Source organism: Pleurodeles waltl, chromosome 3_1 (assembly GCF_031143425.1).
Source record: "Pleurodeles waltl isolate 20211129_DDA chromosome 3_1, aPleWal1.hap1.20221129, whole genome shotgun sequence".
NCBI classification, from domain to species: Eukaryota; Metazoa; Chordata; class Amphibia; order Caudata; family Salamandridae; genus Pleurodeles; species Pleurodeles waltl.
This window is the reverse complement of record NC_090440.1, coordinates 788,884,317-788,898,006: the sequence shown is the minus strand read 5'-3', so window position 1 is coordinate 788,898,006 and position 13,690 is coordinate 788,884,317.

Genomic DNA, 13,690 nt, shown 5'->3' with positions numbered 1-13,690 from the left:
GGGGGTGGCAAGACAGCTGCGCCACCATCCAAGGTGGGGAAGGGGCAGAGAAAGAAAGGGAAGTCGCCGCCAACCTGCACGGCGGACAAGACCGCCGCCGGCACCGTCACATGCACCCCCACCACGGGCACACCCGCCCAGGACACCGCCGCCAGCAGCACGCTCAGTGAGCCCCCCACAAGCACCGCCACCCAGGACACCGCTGCCAGCAGCACGCTTAGTGAGCCCCCCACCAGCACCGCCACCCAGGACACCGCCACCAGCAGAACGCTCAGTGAGCCCCCCACTAGCACTGCCGCCCAGGACACCGCCGCCAGCAGCACGCTCAGTGAGCCCCCCACTAACACCGCCGCCCAGGACACCACCGCCAGCAGCACGCTCAGTGAGCCCCCCACCAGCAGCACGCTCAGTGAGCCCTCAACCTGCACCACTGCCCAATTAGCACCGCAAGCACCGCCGCTACTGAGGCCGCCGCCAGCACCGCCAGCGGCCACGCCATATCCTGTGCCAGTGGCACCACCGCAGACATGGCTGCCATCCCCAGTGGTCAGTCGTACGAGGCTGGTGGTCAGTTCCAGGGGCCTGTACAGCTTCCATGTTGCCCCACCGTCAGTGGAGTGTCAGATCCACTACCTCAGTCCTTGGCAGGATGAAGCACTCTGGGCACAAAGCCCCCTCCAGAACCAGTGGAGAATGACATCCACTACCTCTGTCCTTGGCAGGATGAAGCACTCTGGGCACAAAGCCCCCTCCAGAACCAGTGGAGACTGTTATCCACTTGAAAGACTGTGGCTTTGCACTCCCCATGATAAAGCAGTGGGCAACCCACCCAATGGAGAGACTTGAGGGACTGTGGCTTTGCACTCCCCAGGATAAAGTAGTGGGCAAACCACCCACTGGAGAGACTTGAGAGACTGTGGCTTTGCACTCCCCAGGATAAAGCAGTGGGCAAACCACCCACTGGACAGACTTGAGAGACTGTGGCTTTGCACTCACCAGGATGCAGCAGTGGGCAACCCACCCACTGGAGAGACTTGAGAGAATGTGGCTTTGCACTCCCCAGGATACATCAATGGGCATGGAGCCCCCTCGTGCAGCTGGCGTCGTGCACTCATCCGGCTGAGGTGCCCTCCCTTCCCTTCCCCCTGAGGTGCCTGTTTTATTTTGATCTGATGACCCTGCAGTGTTCTCTCCGTTTGGATCGGGTATTGAGTGTGGGCCTCACCAATGCATTTTGGGCCCAGTGGTCCACGGACTATGTAGGTGCAGTACATGGACTTGAATTCTTGGTGTACATATTTGTTAATAGTGTATATATATTTTTGATTAATGGATTTTTCCTGATTACAATCGTTCACCTCATTTCCTTTTGTCCTTGCGTTCTTCCAGGGGGTTGGGGGTGTAAATGTAATGTTCCAGCATGTATTGGTGTGTGTTTTGTTAAGGGTGGGGGTGTTGCGTGTGTCACTCTCTTTTCCCTCCCCCCTCCCCTGTGTCGTAGGTGCAGTACTCACCGTGGTCATCGCCGCCGTCGGTCGTGCTCCTGGTAGAGGAGCAGGAAGACAATCGCAGGTAGAATATGGAGTTCCGGCTCCATGGCGTCCTGGTTCCTCATGGGTTGTGTACAGGTGAGATTTTTCCCTTCCAAGTCCAGTTTCCGCTGTGTTTTTGTTCACGTTGAATCCGCCCCAGAAAAGGTGGTGGATTGGCCTCTCATAATGGTGTGGGTGGTACATTGTCTTCCGCCTGTCTGTTGGCGGTGACGCCATGCTGTTTGTTTGTACCGCCGTGGCGGTCGGAGTGTTAAAGTGGCTGTCTATGTTGGCGGTTTCCGCAGTGGTCATAATTCCATTTTTTTACCGCCGGCCTGTTGGCGGTCTTACAGCCGCTTTACCACTGACCGCCAGGGTTGTAATGAGGGCCTATATCTAAGCGGAGATCAAGGGACGCCTCCTGGCTTATCGCCTTCAACTAGGGTCTCTCCACTTCACACTGGCATGCATCCATGCTCCAAATGAAAAGCAATAGCCTGGCACCTCAGAGACTTGTGCTTCAGCTTCCCACAACGGTTACCATCATTCAAAAAACCATCACTGACTTCCTGGAAATCAACAATTCCGGACAGGTCACCTTGACATCCATATGGGAGGCCATGAAAATGGTGGTTAGAGAGAAGTTCATTGCACTCTCAGCTCATGAGAACCACCTCGAGAAGGAGAAGCAATCAGAACTCGAGTGAAAAGTCACAGACCTTAAAAGGATTAATAACAGCACCATGGCTCCCTGCATGATGAGAATGCTTGAACTCACCTGAGCCCTCCTTAAGCATCTAGACTTGGATAGGGCAGAATACACCCTTTTCTGCCTCAAGCACAAGTACAATATAGGTGGCAACCGGAACGGTAGACTGCTAGCCCATAGTCTGTGGATTAAAATTCAGTTGAGGGCCATCCGATCCATAGGACCCACTTCCCAAACAGAGGTTCACTCAGACTCACAGATTGCCAAAGCCTTTCATAACTTTTACAAAGCACTCTTTTCCAAAACTGCTGATGTGCCATATGACATATCGGACTATTTATCCTCATGCGGAATTACTCCTCTTCCCACACACTGTGCAGACTGCCTAGACTCTCCTATCTGATTGAAAAGGTAATTTCTGCAATTGCCCGCCTTAAACCCTTGAAATCCCCAGGCCCAGATGGCTTCTCCCCCACATTCTATGAGACATTCTGCAAAAAACTGGCCCTTGTCCCCACACCCCTATTTATCTTCTTTGCGACCTCCGGGATGCTTCCAGACTTCATGCTTGAGGCTTCAATCTCGATCATCCCCAAGCCTGGTAAGGATCCCACACTTTGTGGATCCTACAAACCCATATCTGTACTCAATGTGGACGCTAAAATTTTCACTGGCATCTTGACCCAGCGGCTGAACTCGCTCATGCCAGGTTTGATATCGCCGACCAAGCTGGCTTCATACCAGCACAACAGTGTGCCGATAACACAAGACGTGTTCTCCACCTGATGGACAAGATATCATGATCCTGGAAGGAGGCTCTCTTCCTTTCCATAGACGCAGAGAAGGCCTTGGATATGGTCCAATGGCATTATCGTCACCATATCCTCAAACTCTTCGTCTTTGGCCCCTGGTTCCGTGCTGGATACGTAGAATCTAAAACTTCCACAAGGCTACATTGAGGTTGAATGGGCTCTCCTCCACGCCCTTCCCCATGAGCAGGGGCAGTGTGCCAAGAGTGTCCTTTGTCCCCCCCTTCTTCTTATGCTTTACATGGAGCCTTTGGCCCAATGCATCTGCACGTACCCTGATATCACCAGCATTCCATTTGGATGCGAACAACACACAATTAGCCTCTATGCTGGCGACGTCATAATAGCCCTCACCAACCCATTAACCTCAATTCCTGCCTTGGTCTCCGAGTTTAGAACTTTCTGCTTATTCCACCTTCAAGGTCAATATGAAAAAATCGCTTATCCTGAACCTTTCCTTGCCAGCCCAGACATATGCCACTATATGATCATTTTTCCCATTCGAATGGGTCTCAACACACATACCCTATCTGAGGATTCAACTGGCCGGCTCCCTCCCCTTCACGATCTCTGTCGGCTACAGCATCCTGGCCCGGCAAGTTAAAGCAGATATTGATTCCTGTGAGTGTCTCAGGCTCTCCTGGTTTGGTCAGATCACGGAAAAACAAGATGACCACCCTGCCACAAGGAGGCTGCAAGTGAATAGGGTACCTTTTCGACCCTGAGCGGATAATTCCCTTTGAGCAGATCAGGGAGGACTACGATTGAGAGAGTCAGTGAGAATCCGGCACCTCCAGGTTTGCCACTGGGTGCCCCATTTGTCAGTGCGTCCATACCCGGAGAGATCACTGACACCCTTTGAGAAATGGCTAATCCAAAAGACGTCTGACAGGCACCTCATTTCACAGCTTTACGTTTTCTTACCCAACGCTAAGCCCCATCCCATACCACTGGTCAAAAATGTTGGAAAACAGAACTGGGCCTGGTTTTAACTGACTCAGATTTGTCCGACATCTATTAAAGGCATCGCACTCTGCCTACAACACTTCCAGTATTGACACGGCATATAACATTTTATCGCACTGGTACTTAACCCCTGCCCGACCTGGTGTTTGGGACCCCGAGTGCTCCATATAGTGCTGGCGAGGTTGGGCGCCACAAGCACCCTCCTACATCTGCTCTGGCACTACCTCAAGGTCTTGCTCAAATGCTGGAAGATATTGACGCAGCCTTTGACACCTCTATCCCATGGTTCCCGGCCTATACGATCCTGGGTCTGCCCAATCCCCTGATGCTCCTGCTCTGCTGAGCATTTTGGAGGGAAGCTGGAGTCGCACACATGAGAAGGCTGCAACTGTATGAGACAGATTTCAAATGAAAGGCAGTTAACTGAAGTCTAGCACCTACAATTTAAAAGATCAAATTTGATTGGATGGTGTCAATATGCTAGTTTTTAAAAGTAGGTAGTGATATTGAGATAAAAGTAAATAGCAGTGTGATTGGCTTTGGACAAATAACAAAAAGGTAATGGTGTTTGGGATATGGTTATAATTCCAAACACTCAACCACACCTTTAGAAGTTAGTATGCTGCTCTCAGAAAGTGTTGTGACCTACTGCTAGCAGCAAATGTTTCAGAATTGGTCACCATGCTAAAAGAGCTACGGGAGCATTCGGAGAGGGAGCAAAAAAGACTAGACTGCGAATGTTAAGGCCAGAGTGCTAATAAAATGAATGCTGAAGAAGGAGAGTTTGGGTGTAAATTTAGTTATTTATACCAAGTGGAGTAAAAATGACATTGTATATGAACAGATTATAAAAAGACTTTCGGGCTTCCATGTGGCTCTGCAGATCAGCCATGAAGTTACATGGGGCCACACTTAGCGTCGCAGCGGATTTACCCAAAACCCCTCCTAAATTGGACTTTGTTTAGAATGTGCGGAGGTAAAAGAATAGCTGGTAAGAGTACTAAGGAGTTTCTGAAAAAAATATATTGAAAATGCAAAATGAGGTAAATGTTTCAAGTAAAAAGTGAAGGTTAAAATCAACTGAGAAACAGCAAGAAGTACATGATTTTGAAAGTTGGAAATGTTATAAGAAAACAGGTAGTTTGACATGGACACAGAAACAGTTTAAAGAGATAATGAGTTCAAATCTTTTAAATTAGAGTATTTGCTATGAAACTTGAAGCAGTGCAAGAGAAGAAGTGCTGCAGTTATGCAAAAAGAACATATTGAGAGTGTAGTTGACAAAGCATTTGTTGTGAAGAGGAAAACATTTATCTTAATATTGAACAGAATGACGACGCTATACAAAACAGTATGTCTAGGAAGAAAAAAACCTTACAAAAAATGGTTTATTAATAAAGCTAATTTTTTAAAGATTTTTAAACGTGAATGGAAGCACACATCTAGTACAGAGCCTTTTTTAATGAAGGAAGTTACTTACAAGGGAACACATTAATGCATACAGTTGATACAAATGGTTGATGCTATGAGGTAAAATATGGAACTCCTTTTGTGAAAGAGGAGATGGTTCCTAGGTTTGTAGAGGAAGCGATAGCTGAAGAGGTACAAGAAAGACGGAAACAGGGACTTATATACAAATGGAACAGTAGAAGTATTTGTAGGGTTCAGCAGGAATCAATTGGCATAATAAGACATTTTCTATGTAAATTTTCAGATAGAAATGTGAAGTAGAAAATTGCAGTTTTGCAAGGATTAGATCCATGCACAGTGAAGAAGTATACTAACTTACAGGGTCATTCACTGGCACGTCTATCAAAGAAAGCGTGTAGAAGCATTTTTCGTCCCTTCAGAATGTTAGCAGTTCATCAATCTAAAATGCAAAATTTAGCTAAGAGACTTTACTTTGTGAAAACTCCTGCCTTATAGTTAGGAGAAATTAATACATCTCTGTTGAATTGTACAGTAGCTGAGGTAGAAAAAGTGTGTAAATATGTTCAATTTTGATTCTTTGGTACTGGAGAGGAGTCGAGGGAAAACAAGGAGTTTGTATGTAAAGGTGAAGAAGAACAGGACACAGGTATTAGTATTGAAAACTTTACACAACAGATTGCAAAATTTAGCACAGTTTCTTCAGAGAAACCAAACTGTGTTTGTATTAGTTGTCGACGCACTCACTACAAAAGCCAAACTCTCAATGGTGTTTTGTTCTCAAAACTGAACAAGAGATCAGAGATAAGTGGCAAGAATGTAGTGTATATTTGCGGAAGAACGCTTTGATTTGTCCACATGGGAAATTATATGTAAATATTTCTATAACAAGTTAACAAAAGGCCAGCCAAAGCAATACATAACAAGTTAGAATTGGTAAATTTGACAAGAACTTCAAGAATTAAGTATTTTTGGATCAATTTTCATACAATCGATACACCATTGTCAAGCAATAGTTTGTATGGAACCAACCGACAGAGCAACAGAAAGGCCTTAAAGGAAGAATTGTCTACTTAGATTTTAAACAAAATGTTGAAACTGTGGGTGTAGAGAGAGTTATGGATGAACCACTTATCATTCTAGTAAATGGTGTGCCTACAAATAATAAAAAATCTGGCAAGAGTTACTAGATGTTAATAAAGTAAAAAAAGCTACATTATACCTGAAAGAAAATAATATTTATTACAAAAATGTCAATGTTGATGGAAATATAAGTTCTATGGAGAATGAAATATTACCATCAAGTAGACAGACTGGAAAAGTGGATATATGCAAATCAGAAGAAATATATGAACACTATAGTATCCATCCACTCCATTACCAGAGATGTTATTGGCAATGCTATTGATCTCTTTCAAATGAGACATGCAAAAGGAGCTCCATTGAGTGTGTGGGAGAAACGTTTAGAGGCTCGCTGTTTTCCTCAACTATTTCCCACTGGAGTGGGTAGCTGGTACAATTACCACCCTGTACAAATACCAGCAGCTGAGCACAGGTCAACTAGATTATATTCAGAGGACCCTAGTTTTTGCCAGTGTATTCCATACTTATTCCATCTATTATTTGAGGGTGACTTGTCTGGACTATCATGTGCTGTAAACCACATACTGAAGACAGGAGTTAATCTACATATTCGTTCTGCAAAGGAATATGTTGACAAAGTTCAAGGTAAGGAAGAAAAGTTGGAATATTTTGTGATTATTTTAATGGCATGGCAAGGTGGGACCAAAGAGTACTGGTATTGTTGTCATGGAATACTGAAATGTATGTAGTAAAACTTAGGTGCACCTACTTGGTTTGTGACATTCAGTTGTGCAGAGTATGCGTGGGATGACTTGACCTTTGGAGAGAAGAAAACTCAAACATTAAGAACATCAATATGAAGACAGCAGGAGGACCTTGCTCTTTGGATCCTTCTAATGTTTGCAGATATTTTAAAAACAGGTTTCAAACCATGCTGTCTTCCATCTACAACAAAACAAATCCTCCTCTTGACAAAGTTACTGATTTCTTTTGGCGTAAAGAGTACCAAGCAAGAGGTGTTCTTCATTTTCACATGCTGTTATGGATAAAAGGTGCACAAAAATCTGGAACAGACAGAGGTGACTCTGTACTGTCTTTCATAGAAAAGTATGGGACATGTGCCATCCCAAATGACAGCGGTGAAAAAAGCCTGAAACAGCAAGTTCTGTACTTTCAGAAACATAGATGTGGCAAGTACTGTTGTCAATAGTACAAGGCTAAAGGAAAATTTTACCCATGGTGTCATTTTGGACATCTGATTTCCAAAGGAAGAGTGACCAGTTTTTTTTATCTGCAGTGAGACATACACTGACATGAAAATCACAAAAAAACATAGGGGGTCATTACAACATTGGCGGTAAAAGGCGCTTACCGCCGTGCAGAAGACCGCCAATACACCGCCGCCGCCGCGGCATTCCGCCACAGCTATTATGACACACATCTTGGAATCCGCCGAAATTCAGACACCCACACAAGACCGCCACACCAAAGGTCAGTGATAAACTGGCGGAAACAAATCCTCCACCTCCACGCCAACAGAAACACGCCCATGCTATTACGACCCACGAATCCACGCGGCGGTCTTTTAACCGCGGTATTCCATTGGCGGTACACACCGCCGCGCTCAAAATACACGCACATATACAAAACACCGCCACATTGGACAATTCCAAATACACACACCTGACATACATACAAACAACACACCCACACACCCAATACAATATAAAACACACACCCACATCACCCACAAACCCCTACGACCAAAAATTCGAGACGAAGGCGACAGAGAGAGAGCACAGAATAGACAACCCCACTACACAGAGGCACACAACACCATCACCCACACAACATCCACGCACAAAACACCACACACCACTACACTCACCACAACCATCACCACATACACCACCCCACACATCACCCACACCACCCCATGTCACGCCAAAGACACCCCCGCTTCTCTGAGGAGGAGCTCAGGGTCATGGTGGAGGAAATCGTCCGGGTAGAGCCACAGCTATTTGGCTCACAGGTACAGCACGCATCAATAGCCAGGAAGATGGAGTTATGGCGCAGAATAGTCGACAGGGTCAACGCAGTGGGACAGCACCCAAGAAATAGGGAGGACATCAGGAAGAGGTGGAACGACCTATGGGGGAAGGTGCGTTCAACGGTCTCCAGGCACAACATCGCGGTACAGCGGACTGGCGGCGGACCCCCACCTCCTCCCCCACAACTAACAACATGGAGGAGCAAGTCTTGACCATCTTGCATCCTGAGGGCCTCGCAGGAGTCGGTGGAGGATGGGACACTGGTAAGTCAATTCTTAACTATCATATCCCCAACCCTACCTGCATGCTATCACACACCCCCTCCCTCACCCCCTCCCCTATCACTACAACTCCTCACTAATGTACCCATGACACAAACCACCCATCCCAACACCAAGCCCTGCATGACACAACTAAGCATGGACACCCCTCACTAAAGCATGCCCACTGCACATACCCAGTACACCCCCCCAACCATCACCACACAACCCCACACACAGGAATGTTTGCACTGGGGTACACAAATACCCACCCATTGCACACCATTACACACACACACATGCAATAATCTAGCTCTTATGCCCCTGCAGAAACCCGAAGGACCGTCACCACACCAGAGGGTCCAGACAACACCACTCCACCCCCAGAAGAGGCCCACAGTGACAAGAGCAGCTCTGCCCTACTGGATCCTGATGACCAGCCCGGATCATCGTGGGCCTCGGGACAGTCGGTTCCCCTTGCACAGGCACAGCCCAACACCGACCTTCCACCCTCTGGTAACACCAGCACAGCACCCACCCATCGGGCCCAAACCTCCCTACCCAGGACAGGTCAATCAGCGGTGTGTCCACCACTACAGGGCACCCAGGGTAACCCACCACCCCAACAACAACAGGGACCTGGAGGCAGTGGTAGTGGGCACACGGTCCAGGGGACGGAGGCACAGGAACACAGGGGAACTGGGAGGGCTGCTGTGCTACAGGGGGCGGACAGGCCAAGGGAACCCACTCTCCACGAGGCCCTAGCCTCCATCATGGGAGCATACCACCACTCCCAGGAGACGATGGCGACGGTCCTGGACAAGTTGCAGGAGACCCTGCGCCTGCAGGACGAGCTGTATTTTGGGTTCAGGGAGGAGCTCAGGACCATCAGCTCCGCCCTGGGCACCATCGTAGGGGTGCTGAAGGACATACAGCAGACCTTGAGGGACACTGTGGCACTCCAAGGGGCCCCTGACACTAGCCAGGACGATGAACTGCCCACCACCTCCGCCGGCGCTAGTGGACAGGATGCCCCACCACAGGACCACCACACCAGCACCCCACCCCCTGCAGACGGACAACCACCACACAAGCGGTCCCTGAGATCCAGGAACAGGACAGAGCAAGATGGCAAGACCCCCGCCAGGAAATTAGACCACCCTGATTGTCCTCCCACTGTCCCACTTTGTTACCCTGTCCATACTTAAACTGCCCCAGCTCCACTTCCTATGCCCAGATGGGCAATGCACCTGTGAGACTAATAGACTGGACTCTGCCATGGACAGTCCTCCGCCATCACCCATCCTCTTTTTACAACCCCCTCCCATTTCTGAGCACTTCAATAAACACCCTTGAAACATAAAACAATCTGGAGTCAGTCTGTGATTTAGTAAAAATGTATTATCAATCACAGTGTCATAATGGGTTTACCATTGTAAAGCTAACATACCTATGTCACACATCACAAGCCCTTGAAGGATGCAAGCAGTTGACACGTAGGTAACCACACCTGTGAAACCGTAATGGAAGGGTACAACTCAGTTACCAAATAGTGATTTAAATCGTGAAACAGGATAGAGGTAGACGTGTGAAAGTTAATGTAATGCTAAAAATGAAAATGTTCTCATCTGTGTCTCACTGGAAATATTGCTGTATGACTGACTCCCTGTTGTCGTTGTCTTCTTCCTCAGCTTCATCCTCATCACTGTCCACAGGCTCCACAGACTCCACAGCTGCTACAACACCGTCATCGGGATCATCCTCCTGCAGAAAAGGCACCTGGCGTCGCAAAGCCAAATTATGGAGCATGGAGCAGGCCATGATGATGTCGCACACCTTCTTCGGTGAGTAGAATAGGGATCCACCTGTCATATGGATGCACCTGAACCTGGCCTTCAGGAGGCCGAAGGTGCGTTCGATCACCCTCCTAGTCCGCCCATGGGACTCATTGTACCGTTCCTCTGCCCTGGTCCTGGGATTCCTCACTGGGGTCAATAGCCAGGACAGGTTGGGGTAACCAGAGTCCCCCAATAGCCATACACGGTGCCTCTGGAGTTCACCCATCATATCAGGGACGCTGCTATTCCGCAGGATGTAGGCGTCATGCACTGAGCCAGGGAACATAGCATTTACCTGGGAGATGTACTGGTCTGCCAAACAGACCGTCTGTACATTCATCGAATGATAACTCTTCCGGTTCCTGTACACCTGTTCACTCCTGTGGGGGGGGGGGCAGAGCTACATGGGTCCCATCAATAGCACCTATGATGTTGGGGATATGTCCAAGGGCATAGAAGTCACCTTTCACTGTAGGCAAATCCTCCACCTGAGGGAAAATGATGTATCTCCTTACGTGTTTCAGCAGGGCAGACAACACTCTGGACAACACGTTGGAAAACATAGGCTGGGACATACCTGATGCCATGGCCACAGTTGTCTGAAAAGAGCCACTTGCAAGGAAATGGAGCACTGACAGCACCTGCACGTCAGGGGGGATTCCAGTCGGATGGCGGATTGGTGACATCAGGTCTGGCTTCAACTGGGTACATAGTTCCTGGATTGTGGCACGGTCAAACCGGTATGTTACGATGACATGTCTCTCTTCCATTGTCAACAGGTCCACCAGCGGTCGGTACACCAGAGGATTCCGCCATCTTCTCATATGTCCCAGCTGACGGTGCCTACGAAGGACAACAGCGAAGAACCAGTTATTATTCCTCCAGGTATGTACCCACAGTTACACACAAGACTACACCACTCACAAAACCCTTCCTGTATGTGTGTTGAGTGTAGGCCTAGCTATGTGTGACGCAGTAGTAAATGAAGCCATGTTGGCCCCTGAAATGGCGGCTGCCTGACCTCTAAAGTGGGACAATGGGATTGCGGGGTAACTGCGCTGGCGTTGCACACCGTCGCGGTAGGCGGTCGTAGACCGCAGCGCAATGCTGCATTGGTTAACATTGGACCCTACGGGTCCCAGGGGCCAATGAACAGGTGCGCTGGCGGTGATGATGCGCACCGCCGCGGACGTCACCGCCATTTTCTATCTGTTCAATCACTAGATACCTGACCTTCGCCAGGAGAGGACCTACACTGCAAGTGCTGCTGTGACCTCGGTCTGGAAGCGAACATGGCTGCTGCGTCTGGGGAAAGGGCCCCTGCCTTCACTGCACAGGAGTTGGAGAAACTGGTAGACGGGGTCCTCCCCCCGTGCACGCTACTCTACGGTCCTCCAGACCAACAGGTTAGTACACAGGAAGCACGTTGTATGGGCTAGGCCTGGGTGGAGAGGGCTGGTTGGAAGAGGGAAGGGGGGCCAGAGTAGGGAGGGAGCCACTCACAACGACGGTGCAGTTGGTAATGACTGTTCCTCTTCCCTTGTGCATGTCATGTAGGTCAGCACCCACCAGAAGAGGGACATCTGGCGTGCCATTGCCAAGGAGGTCCGGACCCTGGGGGCCCACCAGAGACGGGGCACCCACTGCCGTAAGAGATGGGAGGACATTCGCCGCTGCAGCAAGAAGACGGCGGAGGCTCAGCTGGGGATGGCCTCCCAACGTGGGAGGGGTGCCCGTCGCACCATGACCCCCCTGATGTTCCGGATCCTGGCGTGGCCTATCCGGAGTTGGATGGGCGCTTGAGGGCATCACAGCAGACACAAGGGGGTGAGTACACTCTCATTCTGCAGACTTTGCGTGCAGTGGAGGTGTCTGGGTGGGGGAGGTGGGCTGTGGGTGTCCCTAGGCCAGGGCGAGTTAGGTAGGCAAGGCTCCTCCGTAATGTAGGCCATGTGGCACTCTACCCCACCTCAGCAGAGTGCCAAGTCGAGGTATAGTTGCCCCGTGGCATCCATGTGCGCAGATGTCCACCATTGCCATATAGGCTATATCACAGAAATTGCATGTGCAGAGGGCAGGAGCACGGTGTAATGCAGGGGGCTGCTGCGTTTGTCTTGTCCGCCAACGGTAGCGGTGTGCCATGCACTAAAACTCTCTTTCTTCTGTCCCCCCGCTTTTTCTGCTCTCCCTGTCCTTTTGTACATCAGCATCAACAGGCGGAGGTACAGTGGCACCGGAGCACGAGGGAGCTGCATCCCACATGGCAATGGAGGGCCACACCACGGACTCTGAATGCACCAGTGGGACGGAGGGCGAGGGGAGCTTCACGTCGGCCACCGGATCACCAAGCAGCGACACAGACTCGTTCGACGATGTGGGCTCCCTCTTGGTGGCGGCACCATCTGTGCCCCCCACCTCTACAGGTACAGCCGCCACCTCCCCTACCAGCCCCGCCCTCCCAGCAGCCCCTCAGCGTTCGCCCCGTGCCCGCTCACCCAGGAGGGTGGGCATCACCTTCGCCCCAGGCACCTCAGGCCCTGCCCCAGTCACCCCTGCTGCCCTCAGTGAGGAGGCCATTGACCTCCTCAGGTCACTCACTGTTGGGCAGTCTACCATTGTGAATGCCATCCAGGGTGTAGAACGAGAGTTGCAACACGGTAATGCATTCCTGGAGGGCATTCATTCTGGTCAGGCTGTCCTTCAGCAAACCCTGCAATCTCTGGCCTCAGCACTGATGGCAGCCATTGTCCCTGTGTCTAGCCTCCCCCCTCCAACTTCCTCCACCCAGACCCAATCTCCTGTACCCCAGCCCATCCCAAGCACACCAACAGACCAGCATGCACACAAGTCAACACACACAAGTAGCTCAAGCAAACATAGGCACCACACACACCACAGGCACTCACGCAAGCCTCACCCGCATACAGACACAGCAACATCCACTGCCTCCACTGTGTCCCCCTCCTCCTCTTCTCCCTCCTCCCTCCCAGTCTCGTCTACACACACACCTGCAT